Below are 20,655 nucleotides of genomic sequence, written 5' to 3' on the forward strand. Positions count from 1 at the left end.
TTACGACAGCAGCGTAATCCATGGGAGTTGTAGTTTCCACGCCTTGATACAAAAAAATCTTTCACTCGCTGGAGGAAATATGCTTTAAGTGACCTTAAGGTATTTGAAAGACCAAACAATAAATAAATAAATAAATATATAAATAAATAAATACATTTAACAAAAACAAACAAACAGAACAAAAACCCAAACAGGCATATTGGTATATTTTCTTTGATGCTATATATATATATATATATATATATATATATATATATATATATATATATATATATATATATATATATATATATATATATATATATATATATAAAGATGCAAACTCTTTTTTGGACTCCATTTGAATCGAAAGTTAAATTAAAAAAAATCAATGTTTATACTCTAGGTAATATATAAATAAGTGTTTGGCCTTTTTCCACACATCTCTTTCACTGGTAAATATGTATCACTATCAATAGTATTATTGAAGTAAAGGCTAAACTGTTTTTCTTTTAATCCAATGATTTAGTATTTCCATTGACTATTACAGATGAGATATTTTTCCATTAAAAACCAATTGACAATATTTACAATAAATGAATAAATACATAAATAAAATTATGTCTTGATAAGTCCCCCAACCCCCCCCCCCCCCCCCCCCACACACACACACACACACACACACACATAACTCATAATATTTTCCAAACTGAAAGTGATGATCATTTTAAAAACTTAATCCGGCTTGATTAAGAATAAAAAGAAGAATAAAATAAATGCGTTTAAGTTTCAGGCAGCACACCACATCACACTAAGTCTCAGCAACTGGGTATTAAATATTATAAATTTTATTTATTTTACTTGTTTTGGAAGTTCTGTACATTTTAATACATTTAATTACTGGGGAATAGTACGCTTTATGACACCCCTTTTTTTTAGTTTTCCATGAAGTAGCCTATTGTAAGTTACTTCTAAAGGAAAGTAGCTTTTATGATTCTATCTAATTTTTTGTAAGTTTGATCCATCTCTTAGTTTGTAAACTCAATTTACTTTGAGCTTTGAATTATTGATGAACTACTGCTGAAATTATTTTCGCATACTTATATGTAATAATGATGTGCTTTTTCTGCAAGCTTGAACTTATTTTGAAAGAAGCTTCTAAAATGTGATGCCATTGTATCCTCTGGTTTACTCCAACCTAAAGACATGATGTCATTTGTAGGATTAAAACATATTCTAAATCTATTGAATGTAATCATCAATTACCGATTACGCTGTGTGTTTTAAAAATAACTGCTAAACTAAAAGACTTACTGGGGACCTTGCCTTGTCTTCCATTGACTTCCATTCGTTTTCAATTCTTTCTCTTACCTAAACTCAATTTGCACCTTAGTCCTAAACAGAGGAGGGTCGAGTGGTCAAACATTGTACTCAGAGTAGCACTACTTAAACATATTTTTACTCAAGTAAAAGTAAAAAGTAGTTAGCCAAGAAATCCCCCGGGTAAGAGTAAAAAAGTATTTGGTAAGAAGATAACTCAGGCATTGAGAGACAAATCATGCCATCTGATTTAATATTAAAAAGATTATGTAATGTACAGACAAAAAATCTAAAGTTATGTGCAAATTATGGTATTTTAAAGACCAAAATGGAAAAAATATACAAAAAAATGACATAATTACAAACCACCAAATTCAGCCAGAAGAAACTATTTTCTAAATCTTTATTTATGTATATAAATTATTTCAAAATTAAACTTGAAACCAATACTTACAGCAATTTAATGTATATACATGTTAGAACAGTCCACAGTACTTCCAATGACAATATCTACTGTTTCCTGTACATTCACTTGATCTCCAAATGGCTCAACAAGCTCAGCAGTCAGAAAATGACATTAAAATATCAAAGCTTGTGTACACAGAATAAATCTCTCTCTAGGCGTGTGTCTCTCTCGGGTGCATTTTTGGTTAAAACAAGTCTATTCTTTATTCACTGAAGTTACTCACGGTGGGTAGAGTAGCCAAAAATTGTACTCAAGTAACATATCATTAAGGTAAAAGTAAGAGGTACAGTGCGATAAAACTACTCCTTAAAGTACATTTTATTCAAAAGGTTACTTATGTAAAGGTAATTGAGTAAATGCAATTATTTACTATCTACCTTTGATCCAAACCCTAACCTCCAAACCCCAAAAGGTGAGGATGAGGAAAATGTCCTAATTTCGCTACAGTTCTGCTGGTAAAATACAAAAGATGGTTCTTACTCAGCAGCTCGAACAGGGACACACACCATCTCTCTATCACACATGCTTACAGCATGCCGCTAGACATGCATATATAAACCCTGCTTGTAAGATCAGGAATAATGTGTAATTTATTTCTACCCATTGTTCATTACTTACTATTTCCTTTTAATACCGATGCGCCAGCCACATCCCATTTAATGCTGCACTGTTGCCTGTTTTGCCTTCATTTGTTACTGTTCATAATCTTCTCTACAGTTCACTTTCTCACCTAATAACTGTCTGCCACATAGATGCAGATTCTTCAGTGACTCTTAAAGAGCTTTATTCTTATTCCTATTTTAATGTTATCCGATCTATGTGGTATCTTTACTTGCTTTATTAGTATTTTGTCTTTGTTCGTTTTATTTCTCGGTCCAGGAATCAATACAATTTCGTTGCAACGCTGACACAGGGTGCAAACATACGGAAAATGTCGGTGAGATGGTTGTCATCCACCTCTTTACCACAAGAGGGCGCAAAGTCGACGCGGTTAGTTTCGTGACTGCAATACAACAATTTCACCAGCAGATGGCACCAGTACATTAGTTTGACGTTACCAACCACAGTGATGTGCGTAACTAGTTTTAGTTTGCCGGTTCCTCTAAAGTTTACTTTACACCAGTGCCAACTATATCTGAAACGATTTATAAAACGCAACTTCCCAGATAAATCTAGAAAATATACACAACAAGTACATGATTTCACCATAAATTTGTGGGGAACAGAGATCCTCGATAAGCATAAAAAACATGTAAGTAACGCAATCAATATAATAGATACAGATGTGATAGACCAACCTAGAGTGATGCGTAATTGTGATGTGAAACGAAATAGATGCATCATTTTCAAGAATGTTTACAAACATTTTTTTTGCAAAAGTGTGACGTGCATTTGTGTACAGCTACCCATGTTTTGATACCCTGAAATAAAATGACTTCCAACTAATTGTTTTCAAAAGATACCTAATTGGCAAATTAAGCCAGCCTGTGTGCAATGTTGTCTCAGCTGTTCTGTGAAGGCCTCAGAGGTTGCTTTGAGAACATTAGTGAACAAATAGAGACTAAAGACCACAGCAGGTCTAGGATAAGGTTTTTGAGATGTTTAAACTGCAGTTTATAAAACAATATCCAAAGCTATGAGCATCTCAGACAGCTCTGTTTAATAATCTGAAAATACAAAGGTGGTTTGACTAATAAGAATACAAATGCTCACCGCACCATTCAGGTTGTTGTTTGAAAACGTTTTCCAAATTTTGACTTTTTATTTTCACATTTGGAAAAATTACGAATCAGTCTCTGACTTTAGAACTGCGTTTCTCCTGCTGCTCTGATAGATCCGCACATCGCTATAAGGACGCTGTGCTTCTTAGCCTTTACCCTTGTACACGTTGAACCTTAGATACAAACTGTGGCTTTTCTACAGCTCAGAAACACAAAAGTGAAGCAAGCATCTCAAGGCAAACACTTCTCAGTTCAACCCTCCAGCTCATCCGCCTGTCGGTTTCCATGCAGTGTGACTGCGTTTTTCCTGGGTGGCAGTGTTGCTCCACCTCGCCCCCAGGCATGCTCCATGTACCTGGAGGTGCTTTGGTTCCTTAAAGACATTGTGAGAAGAGAACTTTCCAGCCTGAAACGTCAAACGCCCATATGCACGTGACACGAGTGGTCTAACAGAAAAGGTAGAATAAAAAAACGAAAAAACGTCTGGATGGAGATATTACTCAACCAATGCTGACATCTCCTTTCATATCTGCGATATTTGGGTGATAATAAAAGTCATGTATTGTTTTTTAAAGAATTGCCACAATAGAAGAGACGGAGCGATAGAATGGGGGGGGGGGGGTCTTTTAAAGCTAAGCCCGGGGGCTGAAAACGAACTGAAAAGCTGGAATCAGACATGCACAATCAGTTCCCCTTCAAATCTTCTTTACAGGCCTATCTACTTGAGCAGGCTTCTCTTAATTACTTTCTCTATCACTTAGAGAGCTGCGCTTGCTTGGGACTAAGAGCACAAGTGTCTTGCCAGAGACATTTTGGCTGCTTTGAGCCTATATTTATTTAGGCCTATCTTCTTTCTCACATGCCCGTCCTATGCCTTTTCCTACATCCCCCCCCCCCCCCTCCCCTCCCCTCCACCCATGCTTTCATTATAGATTGCTCTTCTCTCTCCGCTGCTCTCTCCATATACCGTCACTAGCCTTTTCCAAATATCTCCGGGGTGTCAGTTGCATCATGTGACTGGTGTGCTTGTGATTACAGCTTTTTGGCAGACGTGTCACAGCATGCGAGCGAGGACCCAAAATACCTTGGAGAAACAAAAGCCCGGGAAGGTGTACGAGGTCAGCGAGGAGCTCGGCGGAGAGTCAGAACATGGTAGGGACATATATAAGCTGACACTGAACCCAAATTTATTATTTTGGGTTTCAGGGTTTTTTTTTTTGGGCATCTGGAGGGCCGGCGCTTCAGTTTCCACCCACTTCCTCTGCTGGTGATGCCCGTCTCCACATCTCCCCGTGCCTTCTTGCTTTTTCTTGTTCTCACTCGGGCATCTGGTCCACTAGAGCTGTATTTAATTAGTTTCTGTTGGGTTAATTAGTCTAAAGTTGGGGGGGGGGGGGGGGGGGGGTTGGTAGTGGTCACACCAGAACAAAAGCGGGTCAGGCCAAACAGACGCAGGTGCGCCAGAGAGGCTGACAGATTCCCCAGTTCAGATTAAGATGGCTGCAAATTATCTGGGGATTTGGAGAAATACAATGGCTTATAAATACTTGAACTTTTTCCCATGTTGCCGCATTGCAAACAGAAACTTGTATGACTTTTATCGGGATCTTATGCGACGGAGTAACACAAAGTACCTAATCGTGAAATGGAAGGAAAATTGCACGTCGCATTTCGTTCGTTCGTTCGTTGTAAATGAAATTCAGAAAACTGTGCCGTGCGTTTTTACTCATTGGTTCTGAGTCAATATTTTACCGAGCACAGGACTTTTGGGGCATGTCTCCTCCAGCTTTGCGCACCTGCAGAATGAACTTCTGCTCATGCGTCGGTGCAAAACCCCTCAAACTCAGTCAGACAGGGTGGGGAGCGTCTGTGTTTAGGGCTAGACTTTGACTAGACCGTTCTAACACATGGTCATGCTTTCACCTGAACAATTTCATTGTGCTGGTATTAAAGGTATACAGCCACGTAATTTGCTTATAAAAAAAAGACCAAAAACCACTTGATCATGATAAAACAGGGTCATATACACCAAGCCTCTATCTTGATAGTGGTCTGATGGTCCTTTAATTTGTTCTCTGGTGCGATTAACAAATATATACAGAAGGGGCGGCAGTATGGGAGAACTATCATAATGCTGGTTTCTTTAATTTCTAAATCAGTTGTGAATAATGCCGAACTGCACCCAACCCTCTGAAATGCCTCGCAGTAAAGCGGCAGCTCAGCTGGTATTGAAGACTAACTGTTATTAATTAAATACACTACAGCAACTTTAAGAGCCTCATATCAGGACATTTACTCATGTCAATCAACTCTGCAGTCACATCTGAGCTTTAGCAGGTTTAACGTCTGCTTCAGTGAACACCAACGTTCGTACTGTATTCCCAGCGACATTCCAGTCTTTTCCTTCTTAGAATATTTTTTTTTCTCCCACTGGATCTTGGACATTTCTTCACTGTTTCGCTGAGAGATGCTATTAGCCGTCAGACGCTTTCTTGTTTTATCCCCTGCTGCACATGCGCAGTACTTCCGCTTATATTGTAAATAAACACGAAAGGCTTTAGTTACTAACAAATTGAACAAAAACAAAGCATAAAACACCAAAATAACAACTAAGACGCCAGCAGGTCGTGATAATCTTTCACGAGAACTTTGTATGCAACCGGAGTGAGCTTCTGACGTATAAATAAAAAAAAAAGCACCTTTAAGGTCTATCCTTCTTCCCATTTCCTCTGACCGATTTCCAGCTAAAGAAAGACATCCCCACACCATGATGCTGCCACCACCATGTATATCGGTGGGAAATGGCTGAAGTGTGGTGCAAATTTGTATTCATGAATTACATTTTAATTGCAGGGCAGATACCTGAATAATTTTGATCCCTTGTAACCAGCGGGATCCCCTACTTGTCTTGTAAGTGGAAACTGGACTTCTCCTGTCTTCCTTTCAGCAACAGCGCCGTTAATGGCAACCTTCCATGAGACAATGTTTGTGGTGTAAATGACTAATAATGGTCTCACCTGAGTTGTGGATCTCAGCAGCTCCTCCGATGCTACCAAAATTCCCCTTTTCAGATGGTGGATTATTGAATTCTCTGTTTTGATGTTCAAGCTTGGGAAACTCTAACCTGACTCTGTTTGAAACTGATCCAAAACCTGCTGTTTGCTCATTAAGGTCCACCAACAAACCTCTGAGGACTGTACAGAACATTCATATTTACACAAAGATTAAATTCAACTCAAATGGAGTCAACTTATTAATTATGGGATTTTCTCAAAGCGAGTGGTTGCACTAATTCGGGGTTTCAGCGGAGAGGAGGCTGAGTAAACATCTTTTGGTTTGCATTTGCAAATCCATCTAAAAACCAGGTCTTCTCACCCTTCCACTTCACAGTTCTGCACGTGGTTTGTGTCGGCCTTTCCAAAAAAACAACCTTAATAAAGTGTTTTAAAATCTCAGGCCACCAGCTACAGAGGGGGACGGGCTCCTCGCCACGTTCAGGACGCCGGCTCTGCACGGATCCACGCTGGCTCGGCTGTCCCCGTCACAAGATGAGCTTCGACAGTCTTTCTTCTGGTTTCTCAGCACAAGCTGCATCGCAGTCGTCCCTTTCACGCCTTTCCCTCTCCTATCACGCCGGCGCACATCAGAGAGAGGATCTAATGCTCGGTCCACTCCCTCGTCCCCCCCCCCCCGCGCGCGAGGTGTTCTCTTATTCACATCACTCCCAGCTCGCTTCTTCATCTGCAGCTAAACGCTTCTTCTTCTCCTTTTGTTCCCTGGCTCCCTAAAGAAAGGGGGGTAAAAAAAATAAAAAATCCCACATGTCAGTAATCCAAACAAGTGAAGTGTAGATAAAATGGCCGACTGCCGCCTCTGAAGTGTACATCAGTCGCACAAGTGAAGTGATCACAGGAACGAGGCGCTGCTGCACTCGGAAGATTATTTGTTCTTTTTTTCTCCTCGAACGTCTTTGCCGCACATTTACTGCTGGGGTTGTGTACTCAGAGGCAGAGAGGGGAGCAAGGCAAGAAGAGGTCCAGTCTGACCTTTCAACCTGTCTTGCAGGGATGACGGAGGATCAGATGGGATGAGATATCAGAGCTGGAGGAGAGGGGAAGGAGAGGAGCACGCTCTGGCATGGCTGGAGCCCCCCTCAGTGGTTGAGAATCCCGGGGCCCTTTAGACAGGCGCCAGCCCAGCAGGGAACCAAAGACAATCACACAGCACCAGATTCAATGGGCCAAGATGGAGGGATGTGTGGAGATGAGGAGTAATATAGAAGAGGGGGGGGGGGAGTAGAGAGGAGAGCCCAGGGTGGAGGTGTGGAAAGGTCTAGGCAGGAGGAGGAAGAGTGCTGAATCAGCGACGGAGGAAACAATCGAGAGGAGGCGAAGAGAGAAGAAGTGAGAGGAAAGAGCGCGCCAGCGGAGGGCAGATAGCATATACGTCCCCTCTGTAGCAGCGTTTATCGGCAGCCCAGATCGTGGCGTACGAACAGGGATCCAAGTCAACCATCTGCTGGGGCTAGATAAGCCTGGGAGAGCTGTGCATTGAACTGTCACTCAGGGAGGAGCGAGGAGAAAGAAAAAGGAGAGGAGGGGAAACAGAGGAGAAATTAAGACAGAACGGGAGAGAGAGAGCTGGAGACGTTGTGGGAAAAAAAAAACGAAGAAGAGGAGGGGGGGGTGTCTGTGCAAGGTAGGGGAAGTGAAAGGAGAAGACTGTGGCAGATTCTTGTTAAAGACTTAACGTCAGCTAGATGTCCGGCCCTCTCCCGTCTGATCTCCAAATAATCCCCCGGTTAATGGGAGGAATAAAAAAAAAAAAAAAAAAAAACTAAAACCAGGCTGCTTGTTTAGCTTTACGCTTCAGCCCACGTTTCGCGGCCTGCCACGCGGCTCCTTATCGAGCACACGGTGACGCCGGGCTGTTTGCTTCCTGTCGCATGTGCGCGGTATGTCAAGGCTGTCAAAGTGAAGCTGTTTGGCACGTGAAACAACGGCGTAAGTCAGATTTATCCGCGCACTCGGGCTGTAATGTTGCGCGCGGGAGCCGAGTCCGTCAGACGGCTCCCCTGGTGCGGTTCACGCAGGTGATTACAGGTAAATCCCACTCACGGCACGCGTAACTGAGGACGACGGCGTTTGCTTATATGCATGGGTAGAAGAGAGGCAAAGTGGCCCAAGACTGGCTTTATACGCACAGATCTGGGTTTTTTGCAAGTGTGCTACTATGGTGCATGACTTAAGGCCAGGGTGGGGGGTGGGGGCAGGCAGGGGAGTGGGGGGGGTCAGAAAGGGATTAGCCGAGGCCAGTTGGATCATTTTACAGCCGGAGGACCCCCCTTCACCCTCTGCAGTCTCCTGGACAATGAGGATTAAACTCCTCTTGTTCCCCCAACTCTGAAAAAAACGGCAGGGCGACAAAGACACTTATTCCTCCTGGGTCCCCCCCCCCCCCCCCCCTGGATGTGGCTGCGGGCTGAGCTGTGGAGAGGAAGAGGAGAGGAGAGGAGAGGAGAGCGGAGTGGGATGGAGGGAAAGAGGGATGAGAAGCAGGAGGGGTGGAAGAAAGGAAGAGGCAGGGGGTCTATCAAAAAAAATTAATCCCTTCACAGTTTCCTCTGGGTGCAAAGTGAGATATGAGGCAGACATGTCTAATGAAACGCTACAATCATCTAAGGGCGAGGCGATAAAAGCTTATATTAAACTAATGGAGGCCGTCATTAGTGGCTCCATTAGGAGGATTGAGATTTTTCGTGTTCTCCTTTGGCGATCTGCGGGAAACAAATATGAGTCCAACTCCTTTGTGTTACGACGTTCAAATGAAAGATGCGTCAATAATAATTTGTTCCCCAATAATCTGCGACGGTGATTTATTTCACCCAAAAGTACAAATACTTAAACAAATAAACCTCCTGAGGTCAAACAGATCAATTTGACTGTGAGCACATTTCAGCATTGTCGGCATTTATAACCAGCCATCCTGGGTCAAATACTTTGTAGAAGCGTTTTCTGCACATCTAGAGATTGAATTGTTTCCAGACTTTTTCATCCTTCAACAGGTTTCCTTCTAGTATTGTCCTATATTTAGATCCATCCATGAAACCATCAACTCTCACCAGCCAACCTCTCCCTGTCGAAGGAAAACATGCCCACAGCATGACGCTGTCACCACCGTGTTTAGCAACATGGATGGCTTATTCAGGATGGTGTGCAGTTTTAGGGCCGTATAGTTCTGTTTTGGTCTCGTCTGCTTATGGCTTTCTTTTTCCCTACTCTTCCAGCAAGGCCAGATTTGGGGAGTGTACAACTAAAGGTCGTCATTTCAAGAGATTCCCCCACCTGAGCTGTGGATCCCAGCAGCTCCTCCAAAGTTACCTGGGACCTCCCAGCTGTTTCTGTTATTTCCTCGCTCGGCACGTTGCTTTAGGTGGACGCTCCTGTCTTTCACTTGTGCTTTACTCTTTGTTTCAGCTTTGCATGAAGGGATCAAGTGTTTTGTTTTTTTTAAATACATTTTAACAAAAGTTCCTTTGTACAAAAGCACACATCTGCCTAATTTTCATAAGTTTGTTTGAGGAAAATGAAAATAAAAACTATGCAGATTCTTTAGGTAAGATTCAGGTGATGATATGTTTTGCATTTTGAATAATTATTGTGAGGGGGAAAAATTACAGAGGGGGGAAAATGGGCACATTTTACAATATATAAGAGGAAAATGTACCTGACCTTGGAGGACTTGTTCTCATTTAAAAGCAAATATTAATAAGCTTCATAAACTGTTCTTCAACAAATTCTTTATTTTCAAATTACTTTGATGTTTCCCAGTGCATCCGATCTTTAAGTTGTTCCTCTGTACAGTACAATGGCTAATTCTGGTAGTCATCTCATCTTTTGAAACGGATGAATAATAATTTTCTTTTGCCACAACGGATCTATGAGTAACACGTGTAAATTTCTTAATGGACACGATGTTTTATTCCCAAAACAAAGACATGAAAAACCTCTAATCAGAGATATCAAAAACGTATTGCAAGATGCCCAACAATGTCAGGAGGTGTGTAAAAGGCCTAGTAATAAATTCACATTTTACTGCAGAACCACAATTTCAATCCAATTCAATTCAATTTTATTTATATAGCACCAATTCATGGAACATGTCATCTCGAGGCACTTTACAAAGTCAAATCAATCATATTATACAGATTGGTCAAAACATTTCCTATATAAGGGAATCAGTTGATTGCTTCAAAGTCCCGACAAGCAGCATTCACTCCTGGGGAACCGTAGAGCCACAGGAAGAGTCGTCTGCATTGTTCATGGCTTTGCAGCAATCCCTCATACTGAGCAAGCATAAAGCGACAGTGGAAAGAAAAACCACCCATTAGCGGGAAGGAAAAACCTCCGGCAGAACCGGGCTCAGTATGAACGGTCATCTGCCTCGACCGACTGGGGTTACAGAAGACAGAGCAGAGACACAACAAGAGAGACAAAAAAGCACAGAAGCACACATTGATCTAGTAATCTGTTCTACATTTGATGGTAGTAGCGGGTGAGCCGTCTTCTCTGGATGATGTCACAGTTAACAGAACGCCAGACCAGGTGTACCTACTATGAAGAAAAAGAGATGGAGCAAAAAGTTAAAAGCTGAAATGACGACAGTCATTTCAATGTAATACAATGCAAAACTGGAGAACAGTAGAAATCAGTAGAGTGAGAAAAATAGACCCTGATGTCCTCCAGCAGTCTAAGCCTATAGTAGCATAGCTATAGAATGTAGCTCAGGGTAACATGAGCCACTCTAACTATAAGCTTTGTCAAAAAGGAAAATTTTAATCTAATCTTAAAAGTAGACAGGGTGTCTGCCTCACAGACCAAAACTGGGAGTTGGTTCCACAGGAGAGGAGCCTGATAGCTAAAGGATCTGCCTCCCGTTCTATGACTGACAATGATGATGGTTTTGCCAGTCATCAAAATAGAGAAGAAGAAAATATGCGAGTATCTGCCTTGAAAGTATGGCAGATGTGAGGCGAACCTCACAATTCTCAAAATGACTGCAGAAAATATCTACTTACCTCGGGTTGCCTATATCTGCAGTCAGAGCAATTGACACCATGCATAGTGAGCAGGATATCGAGACTGGAAACAAAGAGCTGAAGAAGAAGAAGCAGAAGCAGAAAAGAGTGGTATGTTGGATGTCTGAATGCCATCTATTTAAAAAAAGTTTCTATCCAACCATCACGACTGTAAACATGTGGCGTTTGTCTCTCCTGGGACTTGGACTGGAACTGTTTATGAGGTCGGATGAGGTGAAGGTTTAGCTTTTTGGCCTCGAACACTCCAGGTGGTTTGGAGTAAAACAAAGGTTGATGATGCTGTGTGCCTGTTTCTCTGCCAAAGGCCCAGGGAACCTGGTTAGAGAGCATGAACCAGGAGGTCCTGGAAAGAAAAATTGTCCGTCAGTGGGTGTTTCAACAATGATGATCTGGATGTTTTTGTTGAGAGAGACAGGGTCAAAGATTCCCTCAACCTTGGGATATATTTTACCAGTAGGACAAGTGATGTCCTACTGGTAAAAGTGGCATGTAAAAAGTATTAAGGACAGGGATGCTTGAAACAGCCCTTTAGCGAGATGATAATCCAGCACTGGTTTTTTAGTGTGTTACAGAGAGAGACAGACAAAGTTATAATGCTCAGTTAGAAATGAGAGACAAAACAAAAAAGTTTTGTGATGTCGTGATTCAGGGGATCAGATTTAATGGTCCAAATCCATATGAGAGGGACAATGAAGAAGGAAGACAAAAGAAACAGAAGTGCCCCGGACTTAATCTGGGAATTGAAAATGAGGTAGTTGTAGGAATGTAAAGAGGAGAGTGAAAGAAAAAGGGCCAAGGAGGAGGGCGAGAAACACAACAGAAGCAGAGGGATACAGAGGAGGAGCAACCCCCCCCCACCCAAAAAAAAAAAAAGAGGTTCCTTTAGTTTTGGAGAATAAAAAAAAAAGAGCAAAAGATAAGCTTCTTCTCGCCTCCTGGACGCAGTGTCAAACCCAATCAGTGTCTGTCCTGGCACTGCTGCTCGTCTCCCAGGCTCCGGCTCACAATGGAGCCCAGCCTCGGCCGCTACACCTCTCGCTTCCAATCTGCCTCCTCCAGGACAAGCCTGAAAGCAGCGCAGATTTTCCCATTCTCATAAAACGTCCCCGGGTGGTGAGAATTGGATTAGCCAGAAAAAGTACAACAACAAAAAAAAAAAAAAAAAAAAACACCCTTCAATGTCTTTAGACGGGCTCATGTTGATTTTGACGGATATTATCAAGTCTGTGTTGCTGAAAAGCCGGACTGCTTATGACTGAGGATAAGTGGCTGAGTGTAGGTAGTGGCATTGTGCTTTAAGATTCTCAAGAATGAGACTTTGTGTCGGGGTACATACATACGGACACAAACACGGATAAACTGCACAGTGATTATATCAAACAATCCCTGAGCTGCATTAGTCCTGTGCTAATAAACGTGCGCAACAAGGCTTGATCTTTTAAAAAAAACCTTGCCACTGCAGAAAAAAAGAAAGTCTTGAATAGACAACCCCCCTAAATCGCATTGTTGAGCAAATCCTGTATTAAAAAGGGACGGGGTTACTCCGTATTTATATTCTTGAAGACTTTGGTTAAGCTGGTGCTGCCACTTTACAGCGCCGGGCCTCTCCGAGCCCGAGTAAATCCGTCTCTCAGCGGCCATCTTTTTCTTTTCTTTTCTGTTTTTTTTTTTTTTTCACACGCTTCAACACTCGCCACCCGATCACCGCCGCCCCCACGCCCCCCGGCCAGTGTTTACCCGTCACCGAACAATGGCCGGTTACTGGCAATTAAACAGCATTTCTGAGGAATCCGCAGGCTTTGGACTAATGGCATTACTGTTGGATGATTCAATCCCTGAATAGTCGACGGGACTTTGCCTCTCACCAGGAAAATACTGCTTCATCGAATTAGCTGCATTACATAGATTTGGTTCAAAGCCGATGAATCAGGGTTCACAGATTACGGCTCTTTTATAGATTTCCGGGAGAAAGGAGCGACGGGGCCAAGTGAACGACGGATCCGAGACTTTCCTTTACGGATCATTCATTTACCTGAACGCAAACTTGCTTTTGCAAACTATACCCAGCTTTTTCCGGAATAAACTTTAACATCAGATGGCGCGGTCGTCAGTCGTGCGCGCAACAATGCGGGAGCACACTGCACATTGTGACCTTCGACCTTCCACGGGTCGACTCAAGCTAAGGCAGCTCAAGGAACCGGCGAGATCGGCCAAGTCCATTATCTCACAATGAAGGACTAATTACTGGGCCCGCCAGCCTCAAATCACACGGCAGCAGACTGTCTGTCTATGTCCGCCGCTCACCCAGCATCTTAATTGCTCTTTTATTCTCTCTGTGTTTCTACAGTGCCTTTCTCTCCGACTCGCTCCTCCTCTTGCCTCAGTCATTTCCACACATAAAAGCGAGATGCTAATTGCTTGCTATGGAAATATTGGTCCTGTGATTACCCAGCCACTGGGTTTGGCTGGCCTGCGTTTGCCTCTGTCTGTATGAGGAGAACCGTTGAACCGGCGCTGTAAAAATAGAAAAAGACTTACAGCCGTGAAAGGGAATTCATTCGGGCCCTGAGCAGGGATGTAACCGCGCGGGCTGTCATTGTGCTCCGGAGGCGAGCCCTAAAAATGCGTTGCTGGTACCAAATGTCGACACTGACTGAAGTCACAAGTAAATTAGTCTAAGCTGCTTAGCCTTGAGTTATGCGTTGTCGCTATTAGAAGCAAATCTACTGTCTCTGCAATGATTTGAACATCTGTGCTGCCGGTACTGTTGACAAAGTGAATTAAAATTGCAATATTGTTCAGGTAAGGGTTCTTACCTATGGTGAGTCTTCTCCAAGTCTTTGTTTTGTTCTCCCTCAGTCTGATGAGTAATAATTAGGTGATTTAGGAACAATAGCTGGATGTCGTCACCTAACAAGACAACAAGAGGACTCAATGCAATTTATGCATAAATAAATAACAAGAAATAAACAGAGTCTCTGCAGTTGCTATTAATAACTACATGTTTTGAATGTCTTGGCAAAGTTATAGTGTACCTCAGGGAGTGGCTCTGAGCCCTTTTCTTGAATGTTGATGTATTTCAAGTGGTTCTGGTGGTCTATTTACAACAGAAATGGTATAAAAAAAAACATTTGCAAAAGTCCAACAAATAACTCAGAGGTTAACATGGCTCAGCAGATCATAACTGAACTTAAACCAACCAAAATGGACATCAAGTGCTCTCAGCTACACTGACCTGGGTCTCTCCCTTCACCGGAAGATCTCAATTTTCTCTGTTTAAATCATAGACATCATATACGTAGACGCCTCGTTAGGTGGGTTCTGCCTATGCTGCGGATGAGTCAGAGTGTCCGCCATGTTGAATGTGGCAAATCTGCTGTTAGACTCAGACACTTAAACAGTATCAGAGGGACTTTAATCTCAGAATATACTTTATATTCGTAATACTTTTATTTTTGTAGTATTACGAGTTTATTTTCGTATCCCTTTGGCTTCATTCTCCTGACTTTATTCTCGTAAAGAATAAAAGTAATTAAAATAATCTATCCTGGCCCTATTACTCCAGGAGTGAAATAGTTCTGCAAACTGTGACTATTCTGGAAATGTTCCCCCTTAATTGTCATAATATGACGTTTTTCTCATAATATTACCACTTTTGTATTTTTTTTACTTTATTGTCCTGTGATTTTTTTCTCACATTAGTAATTTTATTTCTTTAATACCCCTCCAAAAAATCTGTTGCTAATTTGTGTCTATAGCAGATCGTAAAAGGTTCACACGGTTTTATAAAACAATGAAGACCACAATGCTCTAACCAAATGATATTTCTATTCATGACACATACAAATATATATATATTTCTCTCTCTCTCTCTCTCTATATATATATATATATATATATATATATATATATATATATATATATATATATATATATATATATATATATATATATATATATATATGTATGTATACACACATCTATAATCTGGACATATAGTAATAGTCGCACACCTATTTATTTATAATACTTCAAAATCTATATATGCACATCTATGTCTAAAAACATCGATCAATAGCTCTCTGTTCTGCCATCTCTATCAATTAATATATATATATTTCTACAAGTATACATAAGCTCCAGCTATATATTTCTATCTAAATACTTAAAACATATACACAGGGAACATAGACGTTCACTACTCTCTGCCACATACAATATGGCAGTGATGTTGACGTGCAATCCTGCGCCCAATGAGGCGTCTACGTATATTATGTCTACGGTTTAAATACTCTGATTTTCTGGCAGACAAAATGGCCTCCAATGGAATCTTCCATAAACAGGTAAGCATAAACAGTTTCCGCTAGAACTCACTAATGTTGCTTTCAATCAACTTTAAGCAACATATATTAGAGTGTAGCCATAACATTATACAATTAAATCGACACTAAATGAACCCACATAAGGCCTAATATTTGACTACATCAGATATAAATAGTTTTCCTCTCCCACCCCCACCCACCTCTTCACTTGGTCTCTTCCTGTGACGTCAGTTCTAAACAGGAAGCTGTAAATTACAGCAAGTGAGGCAAGTTCACCTAAATAAAATTCACAAGTTAAATGATTAAATAATAAATAAAATTTAGAATTGTCAATTGATTTAAACCAAGATATAATAGTAAATAATCTGCAAAATGCAAAAATAACTGGATAGAATATGCTTGCAGACCACAGAATAAATATGATGTAGCTGAATCAAACAAACACAAATGTCACCTGAAAATATATAAACTGAGGCAAATGGTGTTTCCATTCACTTTGTCTCACAGTCTCTTATCAACTCTGACCATCTACTTTTCCCCTGCTGAAGAGAAGAATCCCCACAGTATGATGCTGCCCTCAACACATTTTAATATGGCCTGGTGACAGGGCAAAACAGTTACCCATTTCCATTGTTTTTCTTTCCATTTGTAGCTCAAGCATTAAAAATGTGGATATTTCAAGACCATCCTCTGAGGCAAAGGGAAAGGTGCAGTAAGCATCAGACAATTCATCCTCTGATTGGTTCAACCCCCTTTTACCAGACTACTGACTGATACTAAAAGGCCCATTTCCCTCCTTGTTAGAGTAAATATTGGTTTTAAAATCTTACCCCTCGCACCTGTACCCTTAAAAAAAACAACTTTGCCTTAAGGACATCACAGGCTCATTGACCTGGAACAGTGTGTAACCTGTACTTAATTGCTTCCAAGTCACAATTTCTAAATAAGAAAGATAGGATATTTAAATCTCTATCTTACCTTAAAACCAGACTTTTAAAAATACTTGATATTTTTTGATTAATTACTTTTGTAGTGGACAAATCTGGTCTAACGCTGCTTTATGGTTTCATGTAAGGCACTCCTAATATTAATTGACGTTAATAAGGCCGTAGACGCGTCTACGATTGTTTCTTCCCATCCACTCAAGAACACTCCTGGTAGCGTTTAGCTCCTTCCGCCTTGAACGTTAGATTTCAATTTCCGTCTCTCTGACTGAGCAAACCACTCAGCCTCTACATTTCAAACCAAATATCTGATCGTCTTGGTGGAAATGGGAACGCTCGAGTTCTTTCGCAGTGGCTCTTGAAATGCTTTGTCCAAGACGTTGGAAACAGCGGAGAGCCGTGTTTCCCCAGCGGCGACGGCAGCTGAGGGCCTGGGCACCGTGGCGATTGGCGGCGGCGGCGCTGGCGGTGGGCGAGCGGGGCTAGAGGGAGAGGCGGGTCGGCTGTTCAAAGGCTGGCTTTTTATAGTGTTGGTCAGTTGGGGATTAAGGTCCTCTGTGCAGCAGAATAGCCCCTCTAATTAAAAGGGATAAGAAGGCAGAGGAATAGCGAGGAGGCACGGGGAGGAAGCAAAGGGAGAGGGAGCGGGGAGAGCAAATTTGCGGAGAAAAGAAAGAAAAGAAAAACTGTTTTCAGTGGCAGCGCTGCAGCCGGGCCCTAGCAATTCAGACGGGATTAACTTTACACTCCTCCCCCTCATTTCTGTCACTCTCCCCGCAGTCTCTTTCTATTGTGGAGTTGCCGAACTTTACTCTCCGCATGCAGTTTACTCTTTTGAAAGTATGCGTTCACAAAGCGTTCAGATCAGCCCCGAAAAGCTACATCTGTGGAGGTTTTTGTCATAAGCCCTGAGCCCATGGCTTTAGAAGTTCTAACTGCAGAAAAAGCAACTTAGTTATGTTGAACTCAGCTAAACACAATATATTTTTTAAAACGTTTATGCTAGATTGCATTTTGCATGTGTGTGTGTGTTCTGTTGAGTATCCGCCATCACCAGAATTTGAATAGAGGAGCTGTGTACTGTGCCCCCAGATGCTGGCTGACAGTAGGTGGGCTGTTTGCTGTGGGGATGCCAGGTTGTGTTTTTGTTCGGCCCTCCTCTGTCCCGCCTGCTTCCCTACCCCTGGCCGGTGGGGGGTCCCGGGCTCCCGGGGTGTGTCCCTGCTGACCGCTACCTGGGTATGAGGCTTTTCGGTTTGGCTAACACTAGCCACAGGCTGTGGGAGGTTAACGAGGTACCAGCAGCCACAAGACATTAAACCCTCCCATGGGCAAACCACAAGTGGTGTTTGTATCTCAATGAAGGGCATGAATAAGATATACCGCAGCAGCAGCAGCAGCAGCAGTGAGTGCATGGAGAAGGATGACTGCTGCTGTGGCAGCAGATAGAGAGTTGCAAAAGACAATCGTCTGAGTCATTTTGTGCGTTTTTATGTGATTTATACGTGTAAAGATGAAGTCATATAACAAATGACGAGGTACCCATAATTCATTACTACACCACTTCTTTGCATAAATTGACCATTTCTCCTCTCATTCTACCTTTTGTTCCAAAGCATGTGGCTCAGAATCCATCAACTTACACTGAGGTTGGATGACGTCGTCTTGGGTGTCTTGTGAGGAAATCCTACCGTTCTTAGACATGCACAATAATGACATTACCTTTCTGTGTTTCATTCATGACGTTTACTGTAATTCTGTGTCCGAGTCTTTGCGGTATCTTCTCAGTGTTTATGGGCCCAACAGGTGCCTGTAGAGACGGTCCTCCTTGTTGCTGTCGTTCTTCTAACTCTACCGTGTTGTGTTTGATGGTTCGCCTCTGTGACCATAATACATGAATCCATCATAAAAATGACAATTAAGGTTTAAGAAAGGGTTTATAAGGAACGTTGATGAGATATACTTTAATCTTGGAAAGTCATCTGTGCCGTGGCCAGGGAATGTTTTGCGGGGAGAAGTTTTCAGCATGGATGCAGTACAGGAACTAGACAGAAGAGAGGCAGAGGTGAGGGAAGGTGGGTGGACCGGGTAAGCCGGACCAGCAGCGAGCCCTGCTGAGGGAGGCTTTGACATGATGACGGTATTGTCTGAACCGGGGAGTGAGTTGGGAATCCAGAATACACTGGGGTGTAAGTTTAAAGTAAGTTTCAGGTTTGCAAATATAACGACATAGAAAAAAGGAACAAGTGACAATAACAAGGGGGCTTGGTTACCGTAATCAACATGGCACAATCTGTCAGTAATGGAGAGTCTTGCTCCCCTAAATATAGCTACTTGCTGAACTTATACTGTGACTAACTTTATGTGTTCTCTTTCACCCTCTTGACCAGAAACCTGGCTCTGAGTTTATCTAATAAACGTGTTTCTTTCCTAGACACAGCCACCTATGGAGCTAGTCTGCCATTACCTTCCCTAACATAGAAAATATTCCTGGATCAGTGCTTCTGCCCTTTTGTTGTGTCTCTTCTCTCTCTTCTCAAACCATAGTCGGCCATGACAGAAGGCCGTTCATGCTGACCCTGGTTCTGCTACAGGTTTCTTCCTGTTAAAAGGGAGTTTCCCTCTCCACTGTTGTGACATACATGCTCAGTATGAGGGATTGCTGCAAAGTCTGTGACACAAGGCGAATGTTTACTGTGCACTTTCAGGAGGAGTGAATGCTGCATATCAATGACTCGATATAACCTGCTGGGTTTCCTTTGATAGAAAACTTTTTAACCAATCTTTCTAGAGGATTTGATTGAATCTGACTTTGTAAAATGCCTTGATATGACATGTGTCATGAACTGATGCTTTATAAATAAAATTTAATTGAATTGCTGGCTGCACTTCTTACACCATGGGATTATGAGATGACTTTTAACAACACCTGGGGTCCATAAACATAAATCATGGTTCTTCAGAAAACTGTGAAAACCACATACATCTGACAATTTAAGATAAACCCTTTGATTCTTAGAAAGATGTTGCTGGGACTATGGGTTCCACATATTCTGAGTCTAAACACAGCTTAATGTATTTTTGGACAAGAATTAACCTAAAAATTAAACATTGTTTGACATAAAGTAAATTGTAACAGTTTATGTAATACATTAATGCAGAAGTTTGGATTTTCGAGGGCTTTTCAAGGCAGCATCCTCTTCGGAGAGGTTGGAGATGAGCTCATTTGGTTCTCGTGGGAGGATTTACAGCAGCCATGATGGACATGGTCAGAGTATATGTCAGCTGAACTATGCGGCCTGTTGTCCAGATCAGAACAGCTGAGAAAAGTTAGGCAGGAAGATGATCATTTCTCATCCCAAAATGAAAAAAAAAATGCAAAGGTTTACCAAGAATCTTTTGGAGTTAGACCTCAAAGCATGCAGTGTCCTCTTTCTATAAAGCATTTAGCTTTGTCGCTTAGTGTGAAACAGTATGTGAAGAAACTAGGAATCAAAGGGGCAGACCCCAACTCTGCGGAGCCATTCTAAATATATGGTTATTATCCCATCAACAATGATGGGATAATAGTAATCACCTTTATTGTCATTGTAACCATACATTCCAATGAAATTTGTTCTCTGCAATTAACCCATGCCTTTGGGGAGCAGTGGGCTGCCACTGTGTGGCACCCGGGGAGCAATCAGGTGGTAAGGGTCTTGCTCGGGGACCCAGAGTGGCAGTCTGTGGAAGTTAAACCCAGAACCTCTGGGAAACAAATGCAATGCTGTAACCACTAGGCCACTACTCCCATATAAAAGGTACA

General features: G+C 41.9%; 1 long non-coding RNA gene across 1 annotated transcript; it reads right to left on the reverse strand.

Moving 5' to 3' along the window:
- Positions 1-7,159: 7,159 nt before the first annotated feature.
- On the reverse strand, positions 7,160-14,651 carry LOC118561937. Its single transcript, XR_004930380.1, has 3 exons — positions 14,620-14,651; positions 14,401-14,494; positions 7,160-7,270 (listed from the first exon to the last, which is right to left on the reverse strand). It is a non-coding gene; the product is annotated as an uncharacterized LOC118561937 (long non-coding RNA).
- Between the last annotated feature and the right edge of the window lie 6,004 nt (positions 14,652-20,655).

The sequence above is a fragment of the Fundulus heteroclitus genome, unplaced genomic scaffold (assembly GCF_011125445.2).
Source record: "Fundulus heteroclitus isolate FHET01 unplaced genomic scaffold, MU-UCD_Fhet_4.1 scaffold_76, whole genome shotgun sequence".
Lineage (NCBI taxonomy): Eukaryota > Metazoa > Chordata > Actinopteri > Cyprinodontiformes > Fundulidae > Fundulus > Fundulus heteroclitus.